This window comes from Octopus bimaculoides, chromosome 3 (genome assembly GCF_046866305.1).
Source record: "Octopus bimaculoides isolate indiv1 chromosome 3, ASM4686630v1, whole genome shotgun sequence".
In the NCBI taxonomy this organism is placed as follows: domain Eukaryota; kingdom Metazoa; phylum Mollusca; class Cephalopoda; order Octopoda; family Octopodidae; genus Octopus; species Octopus bimaculoides.
Window position 1 is genome coordinate 127589133 of NC_142930.1, and position 12696 is coordinate 127601828.

Here is a 12696-nt window from a genome sequence, read left to right on the forward strand (position 1 = left end):
ATTTATGTATATTTATATATAAGCTTGAAGATGTGTATATAAGTATGTGTGTGTATTTAGATATACATAAATATATATTTATAGTGTGAGAGAGAGGGGGGAAGAAGGAAGCGGGGAGAAACGGCGGGAAGTGGGGAGAGGAAGAAAGAGCGGGGGGGGGGAGAAGAGTTAAATGTGAAGACAATTGCTTGGAGAAAGAAAGGGTGAAAGACAGTAAGAGAGAAAGCGAGCGAACGTGAGAGACTGAGAGTGAGATGTCAAACAAAGGGAGGGGGTGAAGAGCAGGACTGGCAGTCAGCCAAACAGTTTGACTTGGCGTTTAATGGCGGCCATGACCAGAGAGAGTAGTGTGTAGTGGTGGCGGTGACGACGGCGGCGACAGTGGTGGTCGTAATAGTGATGGTGGCGGTGGGAGAAGTTCGGGCGGTGACGGTGGTCGTGATAGTGTTCATGGTGGTAGCGGAGCTTGAGAGGGGGATGTGTAGGGATTGCATTGTTGTTGGCGGCGGTGAGATGGTCGTAACGAAGATGTTAGCGGCAGTGATGGTGATGGTGGTGGTAGTGGTGGTAGATAACTGTATTGTTGCTGGTGGCGGCGGTGGTGCTCGGAAGGGGATGATATTAGTGGAATGGGGCTGGTAGAAGTAGTGTTGATGCGAATGGCAGGTGAGGGAATGATGGTGGTAGGGGGTAGTTGCATTCTGCGTTCGTTGGTGGCGGTGACGGCGAATGCGTTGTATCAATGTGATGGCGGAGGTGGCGAAAATACACTTGGTGATGGTGGCGAAGTTGTTGACGGAGGTAACACTTATCCTGGGGGAGGCGTTGGGGCTGTGGTATTATTACGTAGTGGTGGAGGTGGTGGTGACAATTGTTGCATTTACATGGTGGCGATGGTGGTGATGACATTGAGAATTGCGGTGAGGGTGGTGGTGAAGCTGCTGTTTGTTTGAAGGTGGTGGCGATGGTGGTAATAGTACTGTTGATAGGGGCGACGGCGGCTAACGCGATGCTTGTGTTACATCATGGCGAAGGAAGCGGTGGTGACGTCGACTGCACTATAAAGATAATGGTGGCGATGGCGGGGATGATGTTTGTACATAACAACAATGGTGGTGGCAGGAGTGGGGAAGACAACGACTGCGCAATAAAGATAAAGGTGACGGTGGCGGTGATTGTATTATGACGATGGCGGTGGTGGTGACGGTGTCCACATAATGATGGTGACGGTGGTGGCAGTGGTGACTATATTACTTGATGGTGGCGGCGGCGACTGCGCCTAGTTCACGCTAGTGTATATGCGTTAGTATGTGGTACATGGTAGGGTATAGGTCACAGTTGAAGTGGTTGAGGTTGGGCTTTTTGTGGTAGTGGTGGTGGTGGTGATGGTTTAGGATGTAGTAACAAGTGGTACATAACGGAGACATTCATAAGGCGTATATGTGCGCGCGTGTGTATGTGTGTATGTGTGTGTGTTTGCGTGTGTATAAGTGACATGTATATGTGAGATGTGTGTCTGTGTCTGTGTCTGCGCGCGCGTGTGTATATGTGTTAGTGTATGCTTGTATGTGTGGCTGTTGTAAATGTGGTGATATGTCTGTCAGACTGTGTGTGTGTCCTTGTATTGTTTTGTGTGTGGTTATGTGTGAGTGTGTGTGTTTGTATGTGCCTGTACGTGTAGCTGCTATGTGATGAAATATGCCTATAATTGCATGTGTGTGTGTGTGTGTGTGTGTGTGTGTGTTAGTATATGTCTGCGTTAACGTGCGTGTGTGTGTTTGTGATTGACATATATATATATATATATATATATATATATATATATATATATATATATATATATATATATATATATATATATATATATATAATTTATATACGTCTGAACGTGTGTGTGTGTGCATCTTGTCTGTGCGTGTGTGAACATGTATGTCTGTATTTGTATTTATGTGTTTGTGCGTATGTATGTATGTATGTATATATGTTGGTGTGTATGTGTGTCTGTTGATGGTAGTGGTTATAATATGTGTCCGTCTCACTGTCTGTGTGTGTGTCGGCGTATATGTGTGCGTAGTTGAATACGTCTGTTAGCGTGCGTGTATTTGTGTGTATATATATATATATATATATATATATATATATATATATATATATATATATATGTATGTATGTATGTATGTGTGTTCTGGCATATGTGGTCATCAGTCGTGGCGTTATGCGTCAGTATGTATGTGTACGTGTGTGTGTCTGCGTGTGCTTCTCTGTGTGTGTGTGTGTGTCTCTAGTATTACGCTCATAATCTGTGTGTGATGGTATGTATCTGTGTTTATCTATGTGCGTATGTGTTGTATCTGTCTGTATATGTGTGTGTGTGTGTGTGTGACGCTATGTAGGGCGTTAGGTTGATGGATGTGTGAGAGTAGGGGAGGTGGAAATAATTGTTTGTAGTGGCGTAGCTATGTGTGTGTGTGTTCAGTGTTTGTGGTTGGCGATGGGGGTGGGAGTGGGAATGAAGAAACAATAGGTGTTGATGGGGTTGGTGGGGGAGGTGCAAATGTTGGTATGTGCGTACGCGCGTGTATCTGTGTGCGTATGTATGTGCGTGTGTGTGGAAGTGCAAAACTGGCGTATATGTGTGCTTGTATGTATTTATTTATTTATTTATTTATGTGTTTCAGCCAAGTGGCTGCGGTCATGCTGGTGCACCACCGTGAATATATATATATGTGTATGTATGTGTGTGTGTGTGTGTGGTTGTAGTATCGGGAAGGTAAGCAATTGGTGGTGGTGTATACGTCTGTGTGTGTGTGTGTTTGTGCGTGTGTATGTCGTAGGACTGCTAGTGCCGACGTGTTTGTGTATGCGTGTGTGTATATGAGTGTATATGTGTGTCTGTGTGAGTATGTATGTGTTGAAGTTGAAAGTAATGGCGTTATCGTGTGCATGTATGTGTATGCGTGTGTGTGTGTGTGCGCGCGTGCAAGTGTTATGTGTGTATGTGTACATGTATGTGTGTGTGTTGGTCTTGTTAATTCGTGTGGGAGAGGGGGAAGTAAGGATTTAATTAACAGTGGTGAAAATGGTGGCGGCGTCCGTGATGGGGAGGTGAGTGATTAAGCTGTAGACGGGGGTTGTGGGAAGGGGAATGGTTCTGCATTGATAGTGGCGGTGGGAATGGTGACGTAGGCGTTGGTGTGCATATGCTTGTGTGTGTGTGTTAGTGTGATTGTGTTAGGGTGTGGTTGGCCGTTATGCTGAGGTGGTTGTGGTGGTGGTTGTGGTGGGGTCGCTGTGATATTGTTTCTTTGTATGTTGTGACGATATTAAAATGGCAGCGGTGTTGCAGTTGGTGGCACATTTATGGCGGTGGTGCTGGTGGTAGTGATGGTGTTGTTATTGTTGTTGTTGTTGTTGGTGGTGGTGGTGGTGGTGGCGGTGCAGTTGTTGTTGGTGGTGGTGATGGTATTTATATAGTGGTACTGGATGTGGTGGAGAAAGGGAAGTGGTTGACGCACGCATACACACATACATACACAGAAACACAAACATAGACACACACACACACTCACGTATACACATACTGATACATATCGCCACGCTGATACGCCGGCACCCCCTCCCATATATATATATATAGACACACAAACACACCAACGCATATACATATATACACATACACAAACCCATTAATACAGATACAGACATATACTATCAACAGCACACATTTATGCGCACATTCACATACACACACATTCACATACACACACAGACACACACATTCAGTTATGTATATATATATATATATATATATATATATATATATATTATATATATTGTTCCATATTTAAAAATCACGAACACACGCACATAAAGAAACGTTCACACACACACGCACACATACAGACACAGACACACACACACACATACAGTATACGGTGGCAGTGGTAGTGGCGCGTGTGTGACGGCGATGTTGGTGGGAATATATCAGCCGTAGAACTTGGAACAGGTGTTGGCGGTGGCAGTGGTAGTAGTGGTGGTGGTGGTGGTGGTGGTGGTGCTATTGTTGTACACATTGGCGGTAACGGTGGAGGCGAAAGCCGTTCTCGTTGCCGTTGGTGGTGGTGGTGGTGGTGGTGATTATGGCGTTACTTTTGCACTTGTTAATAATGTTGCCGATGTGTGTGGCGGGGTTGGGGTGAGGTAGGCAGCTTTCATATTGATGTTGTTCTTTCTGCCATTGTTGTGTTAGTGTCTGAAGGTGTTACGAGTGTTAATCTTCTTATATGGGTGGTGGTGATGGCAGCGGTGGTGAGGTGGATTTTATATATACATAAATATATATATATACACACACATCTATCTATCTATCTATCTATCTATCTATCTATCTATCTATCTATCTATCTATCTATCTATCTTTCTTTCTATCTATCTATCTATCTATCTTTCTTTCTATCTATCTATCTATTTGTAAATGGTCATCTATCCAGACCCTTCGGCATCATGCGTTCGGTTCGTCAAGGATGCCCCCTCTCGGCCCTTCTGTATGTATTGACTCTTGAGCCTCTGCTGCGGAAGCTGGCGAAGCTGAGGGGCATCCCACGGGAGCTGGGATGTGGGACGAGCGTGTCTGCATACGCGGACGACGTCACCGTCATAGTGTCGAGCCAAAAGCACATCGAGCTGGTCGGCGAGAGACTAAAAGAATACGAAGCGGTAACGGGAGCAAAAATTAACCGGGATAAGTCAGTGGGCTTGCGGCTCTGCACCTGGAGAAGCAAGCCCATGCCGTCTAACAGCGTCTCCACTGTGGGACGCTGGACCGACGGGCCGGTTAAATTGCTCGGAGTCTGGTTCGGTCCGGACCTCCAAATGGAGAAGAACTGAGGCGAAATAACGACTAGGGTGGTCACTCTCACCCGGCAATGGGCCGAGAGGAAGCTATCCCTAAAAGGTCGGGCGGAGGTGGCGAACATTGCATCCGTCATCGAATACCGTCTGACTGTCGTGCCTTGTCCCGACCCTACCATCACCAAACTGGAATGCATACTCTTCCGCTTCTTGTGGAAGGGAAGCGTTCCGATGGTTAGGCGATCCATTTGCTGTCAACAGCCGCTAAATGGAGGGCTGGTTATGCCGTGGTTGATGATGCGCAGACATGCGCTGAGATTGCGACATCTCCGGCGCTTCATAGACGACGGTGAACAGGTGTGGTCGCCGTTTGTGCGGCGCGCTTTCCCGCAGCTCGTCTCCTTAGCCGAACTGCAGTCGTGGATTAAACAGGGACCAATCTTGTGCAACTTTGATTCCACAAAAGCGTTCTATAGAGGATTAGTGGAGGGGAGGTGCGACGACGATCTCGGGCAGAATCTGGGCCCCGCCTGTTCAGGACAACTTTCGGGCCGGTACCTATGGACAACCACCAGAGATCCCTGGCCTGGCAGTGCTATCGAGAAGCATTACCCGTTCGGGATAAGCTTTACAGGCACGGTTCGAGACACACCGGAACGACATGCCCGAGATGCGGTCAGAGCGACGAAACCGTTCTGCACGCACTCGTGCAGTGTCCAAAGATTTCCGACCTGTGGGCTTATGCCGAACGGCTGCTGTCACGTGTGGGACGAGTCCGCTTGTCAGCCGAGTCTATTGTGCAAATTGCTCCACCACCGTCCCTCAACAGGGAAGGCAAGGCAGTGTTCATCATACTGGTGGCCATGGTGAAAGAATGTGTGTGGTGGACCCGAGCGAAAGGATTAGAGACGAAAACTTACCTCTCTGGCCAATCGCTCATCAACTTTTTCAAGTATCACTTGAAAAGGAAGGTGAGAATAGAGAGACAGTTTTTGTCTCGTGAAAGTTTCATTAAAAGGTGGGTGAATGTAGCAAAGATGGTGCGTGCGAGTGACGACACCTCTTTGAGCATGATCCTATAAATCGAGAAAAAAAAAAAAATTTTTTTAAAAGAGAGAGAGAGAGAGAGCACTTCGCTCTCATGTGTCTATTTCCTGCTGAAGTTACCATGGTCTTTTCCGTAGGCTTTTCTCTCCATGGATAAACTTAATGTTACCCCATTTTACACAATTGACATTTTCTGTGATATACGATACCCCCCCCTTTTTTTTTGTTTGCCCCTACCGATCCCTTTTGATCGGATTTTTTTTTTTTTTAAAGAAAAGCTCTACAGTTGTATTTGTCCCCTCTGTGTGCAGCCCTGTGTGGCTAATAAAAGAAAGTTATCTATTTACCTATTTATCTATCTATCTATCTATCTATCTATCTATCTATCTATCTATCTATTTAGAAAAAAAAAAATAAAACAAAAAGGCAAAAGAGAGTCACTTACTGTTATAGTTTCTTCAATGAGAATATTGACCAAGGTTACCGTGGTCTTTTCCGTAGGCTTTTCCTTCCACGGCTAAACCTAAACTGTCCTCCCCTCTTTTTACACGAGAACATTACTGTGTGATACACGATCCCTATTGATCGGCCTTTCCTTTTCTTTTTTTTTCGATCCCTTTTGATCGAACTGCCCCTTTTTCCCTTCCTACGATCCCTTTTGATCGACACCACCAATTTTTTTTTTTTTTTTTTTTTTTTTTTTCCTTCCTTCCCCCTCCCAAAAAGAAAAGCTCTACATTGTATTTGTCCCATCTTCGTTGAGCCCTGTGTGGCTAATAAAAGAAATGTATCTATTTACCTATCTATCTATCTATCTATCTATCTATCTATCTATCTATCTATCTATCTATATATATATATATATATATATATATATATATATGTATATGTATATACACACATAAATGAAAAATGCATTGTAAATAAACGATATAAAATTCGTATACAGGCGTGACTGTGGTAGGAAGCTTGCTTCCCAACCACATGGTTCCGGGTACAGTCCCACAGCGTGGCACCTTGGGCCAGTGTCTTGTGCTATAGCCTCGGGCCGACCAAAGCCTTGTGAGTGGATTTGGGAGACGGAAACTGAAAGAAGCCCGTCGTATATACGTATATATATATATATATATATATATGTGTGTGTGTGTGTGTGTGTGTGTGTGTATTTAAATATGTGTGTCCTTTTGTCTGTGTCCCTCCACCTTCGCGTGACAACCGATGTCGGTGTGTTTTTGTCCTCGAAACTTAGCGGTTCAGCATATGTGACCGATTGAATAAGTAATACGCTCACAAAGAATAAGTCCTGAGGGCGATTTGTTCGACTAAAGGCGGTGCTCCAAAATGGCCTCAATCAAATCACTGCAGCCATGCTGGAGCACCGCATTTAGCCGAACAAATTGACCCCGGTACTTATTGTTGGTAAGCCTAGTACTTGTTCCATCGGACGCTCATGCCAAACCGCTAAGTTACGGGGACGTAAACACATAAACAGCAGTTGTCAAGCGACAGAGGTGGAGGAACATACACAGACACACAAACACATACATACATATGTATATATATAGTTGAAATTTACAGAAAACCAATAGACGAAGACAGGTGTATAAACAACAAACAGGTGTATTAGTTTGACGCTCGGGAAGGTGAGAAAGTTTTTTATGTTTCGAGCCTACGCTCTTCAACACAAAGAAATAAACAGAGAGAGAATGAAAACAATAGAGAGAGAATAATAAAAAAAGGCTTGAGGATTTAACAGTCAATTATATATATATATATATATATATATATATATATATATATATACAACAAGCTTCTTTCAGTTTCCGTCTACCAAATCCACTCACAAGGCTTTGATCGGCCCGAGGTTATAGTAGAAGACACATGCCCAAAGTGCTACGCAGTGGGACTGAATCCGGAACCATGTGGTTGGGAAGCATGCCTGTATACGATTTTTATCGGTCGTTGTTTATTTACAATGCATTTTTACATCTTACTACACAGCCACGCGTGTACCTTTAAAAACGAGAAAACAAACGAAGACTCAATCCAGAACAGTTGAATAACGGCAAGTAGAAGGATGCCAAGGAATTTGACTTAGCTCTGCATTACTTAGACTTTCGTGGACAACAGACTCGTAAAACATCAAACGAGGTGTTTTATGAGTCGGGGTCGAATAATGCTTTGTGAGCAAATTGGGGAGGCGGAGTCTGTGTGGAAGCCCGTCGCATTTATGTGTGTGTATGTGTGTGTCCGTGTATGTGTGGATGTGAATGTGTGTATGAATGCATGTATGTATGTTTGTATGTGTATTTGTATGTATGTATGTATGTATGTATGTATGTATGTATGTTTATATGCATGTATGCATGCTTGTATGTATGTATGTATGTATGTATGTATGCCCCAACATCACCGCAGTCTAGTGAATGAAACAAAAAGATAGATATAAATAAAACATAAGACTAACGTCAGAATCTGCAGTTTTTTGTGCGTAGTTTTCATTACGTTTCTGAAATTACACGAATACGCGACATTGATAAGCTGCAACTACGGCGAAATGCATATCTGTCTCTTTCGAGATCACTTCTGGGTCAATTCTATTTCGTCTAGCTTTGGAGCATATATTGTTTTAATGGGATTTTTTCCCAGACAAAACCTCACTCCTAGGCAAAAACACGTAATTACTGGTGTTTAAGTATGTGGTATTGATAATATTCTTTTCTTTTTTTTTATACGTTCTAGCCCAAAGCCTGTAGCCATTCTTAAGCACCGCCAGTGTAATCACCTTATCAGTGACCATTCCTATGCGACTGCCTTTTCGTGAAGGAGGGAGTTCGACACTGTTGCCTTCTTTTGGGTATATATATAATATATATATACTCCGTCAATCGTTTCCGTAGTTCACTCTGCCGTCGTTTGTTCGATCGAAGACCTAACTCTTCACAAATTTCGTATTTTAAAACTTTCTAGATGCTGCTGTCTTATGAAGTTTTCCAGTCTTGTCGTTAAAAGCACCAAATAGGCAGTAATAAACAGTCGACAACTGAGGAGGAGTTAGACTTATTTTGGTATTTTGTCCCGTACTTGTCTCTTGTTTGTTTACGTATTTTTCGCTCGTTGGTGATGGACTGTGCTTAATGTGTATTTTTCCATTTTTATTTAATAATTTTTTTATGTTTGTTTCAGTCATTGGACCACAGCCATACTGGAGCAACTGCCCTCAGGGGTTTAGTTGAAGAAATGGACTACAACATCAGTTATAAATAGATAGATAGACAGACAGACAGACAGATAAATAGATAGATAGATAGATAGATAGATAGATAGATAGATAGATAGATAGAAATTTGTTGTATGGATTCCTGAAGAATCAAGTCGCATCAACATGTAGGACACCAGAAAACGGCAATCTTCTTCACATACATACATACATACACACACACATACACATATATATGTATATGTGTGTGTATATATATATGTGTATATATATATGTCTGTGTGTGAGTGTGTCTACATGTACACATGCACCACTTCACCTCACTCACCCTATTCACCGCCGCCCCTAATCATCCCGTCATCACCTCCGTCTAGACTCTTCTCTGTCCCCTCACACGCATACAGACACCCCCACCCCAACCACTTCCCGCCCACTAACCCTGACCTCCATATTGACATCACGTTCTACACATTTACCAACCACCCTTCCTCCTTCGCCCGCCTCTCTCTCTCTCTCTCTCTCTCTCTCCCTCTCTCCCTCACACTGTTCAATAACCAATCTCGACTATAATTATCGATTTTCCTTTCTTCATTTTCTTCTGTTCTTCCTTTTTGTCATTTATTTTTTCTGTCATTTCTTATGGTTGCCAGTGTGTCTGTCCCTCTCTTTCACTCCCCACTCTCTGTCCCCCCTCTCTCTCTCTTTCGCTCTGTATCTACCTTCTTTTCTCGTTATCTCTCTTTCTCTCAGCGATCTCCTCTTACCTTCCCTCTATTTATCCCCACATCATTCATTATTATTCTTTACCTATCTATCTATCTATCTATCTATCTATCTATCTATCTATCTATCTATCTATCTGTCTGTCTGTCTGTCTTTCTGACTGTCTGTCTGTTTGTCTGTCTGTCTGTCTGTCTGTCACTCTCTCCCTCTATCTCTCTCTCTCTCTCTCTCTCTCTCTCTCTCTCTCTCTTTCTCTCCCTTTATCTATCTATCTATCTATCTATCTATCTATCTATCTATCTAACAAGAAGGGTGGCCACTCTAGCCCGGCAATGGGCCGAGAGGAAGCTTTCCCTAAAAGGTCGGGCGGAGGTGGCGAACACGTACATCGCGTCCATCATCTACTACCGCCTGACCGTGGTTCCTTGTCCCGACCCTACCATCACCAAGCTGGAGCGCATCCTCTTCCGCTTCTTGTGGAAAGGAAGCGTTCCGATGATTAGGCGATCCGTTTGCTGCCAACACCCGTTAAAAGGAGGACTGGGCATGCCGTGGTTGATTATGCGCTGAAACTGCGACATCTCCGGCTCTACGTAGAGAACGGTGAACAGGTGTGGTCACCGTTTGTGCGGCGCGCTTTCCCGCAGCTCGACTCCATGACCGAACTGCAGTCATGGATCAAGAAGAGGCCGAGGAAGGGTGAATGGCACCGCGAGTGTCGCGTTGCTCTCAGGCAACTCCAACAACCCGGGTCAACCTGGAGCGACTGCATCACAACTAACGCATTCTATAGTGGATTAGTGGAGGGAAGGTACGACGACGATCTCGGGGCGAACCTGGGTGTCGACGAGGAATACCTGACCCGCCTGTTTAAGACGACCTTCGGGCCGGGACCTATGGACAACTTCCAGAGATCCCTGGCCTGGCAGTGCTATCGAGAAGCACTACCCGTTCGGGATAAGCTCTACAGGCATGGCTCGAGAAACACGGGGCCGACCTGTCCGAGATGCGGGCAGAGTGACGAAACCGTTCTGCACGCACTCGTACAGTGTCCCACCATTTCCGAGCTGTGGGCTTACGTCGAGCAACTGCTATCGCGTGTGGAACGAGTCGGTCTATCAGCCGAGTCTATCGTGAATATTGTCGCGCCTCCTTCCTTTAAATGGGAAGGAAGAGCTATTTTCATCGTACTTGTGGCTATGGCGAAAGAATGTGTATGGTGGGCGCGTCTGAAAGGTCTAGAGACAAAGACTTTCATTTCTGGGCAATCTCTCATCAACTTCTTCAAGTATCACCTGAAGAGGAAGGTTAGAGTAGAAAGGGAAGTCATGTCTAGTGAATGCTTCAAAAAATGATGGGTGAATGTAGCAAGGATGGCACGTGTGAATGACGGAGCCACCTTGAGCATAACCCTATGAACTAGAAAAAATCCAGGAAAAAAAAACAAAAAGGCAAAAGAGAGTCACTTACTGTTACAGTTTCTTCAATGAGAATATTGACCAAGGTTACCGTGGTCTTTTCCGTAGGCTTTTCTTTCCACGGCTAAACCTAAACTGTCCTCCCCTCTTTTTACACGAGAACATTACTGTGATACACGATCTCTATTGATCCCCTTTTTTTTTTCTCGATCCCTTTTGATCGAACTCCCCCCTTTTTCCCTTCCTACGATCCCTTTTGATCGACACACCCCTACTTTTTTTTTCATTCCCCCTCCCAAAAAGAAAAGCTCTACATTGTATTTGTCCCATCTTTGTTGAGCCCTGTGTGGCTAATAAAAGAAATGTATCTATCTTTTTGCCTTTCTGTCTGTCTGTCTACCTGTCTGTCTATCTGCCTGTCTGTCTGTCTGTCTATATGTCTCTTTCTCTCTCCCTCTCTCTCTTTCTCTTTATCTATCTATCTATCTAAATATCTGTCTATCTCTGTTTGCATTCACGATGACTTCATTCTCTCTCCTGTCTCCTCTCTCTCTCTCTCTCCCTTTCTTTTTCACTCTCTCTCTCTCTCTCTCCCTCTTTCCCTCTCAATATTTTTATGTCTGCGAATGGGTATCTCCGCTTTAAGTTGTTTAATAAAATGGCACTCCGTAGGTTACCACGACGAAGGTTCCAGTCGATCCGATCAGCAGAACAGTTTTCCCAGCTGAGTGGAATGGAGCAACATGAAATAAAGTGTTTTGCTCAAGGATGCGACGCGCCGCAGGAATTCGAACTCACGACATTGCGATCGTTCGCCGAATAACCTAATCACTGAGCCACATGCCTTCGCTAGTTGTTTAGGACAATATACACACCCTGCAGATGTGACTGCATCTGGTTTCTAAAAGCCAAATAAGGAGAAGTAAAAACAAAAACAAAAACAAAAACAAAAAAAAAAGGAAAAAGAAAAAACCGGACCAAGGGCCAACCAAAGCCTTGGCAGTGGATTTGATAGACAAAAACTGAAAGAAGCTCGTCGTAAGCTAAATCCACAAGTTTTTTTTATTTTTATTCTTTCTGTCTTTATATTCTCTTATTCCTTTCTGTTGAAGAGCCTAGTACTTATTCTAAAGGTCTGTTTTGCCGAACCGCTGAGTTACGTAAACATTGACACACCAACTCCCGTTGTCACAAGGTGTTGGGGAGCAAACACAGACACAAAGATACACACACACACACACACACACACACACACACATACACACACACACATACACACACACATACACACACACACACATACAACTCGCACACTCACATATATGCCAGCTCAAGGTGCCGGCAACTCGGGCAGTCCCCCGGGGCGCCATGTGCTAGGGGGTACCAAGGATGGTGTGACAAAGACTAGGAAATTTTCACGACCGTCAGCTTGTACAC

The 12696-nt window shown here is 44.2% G+C and overlaps 1 long non-coding RNA gene across 1 annotated transcript in view; it reads left to right on the forward strand.

Annotated features, from left to right (window-relative positions):
• The window catches only part of LOC149136684 (uncharacterized), a 77498-nt gene extending 65404 nt beyond the window's left edge, over nt 1-12094 (forward strand). Inside the window, exon 2 of the long non-coding RNA XR_016241197.1 lies at nt 9085-12094. This is a non-coding gene — a long non-coding RNA (uncharacterized LOC149136684). The remainder of the gene's footprint in view (nt 1-9084) is intronic.
• Nucleotides 12095-12696: the final 602 nt, after the last annotated feature.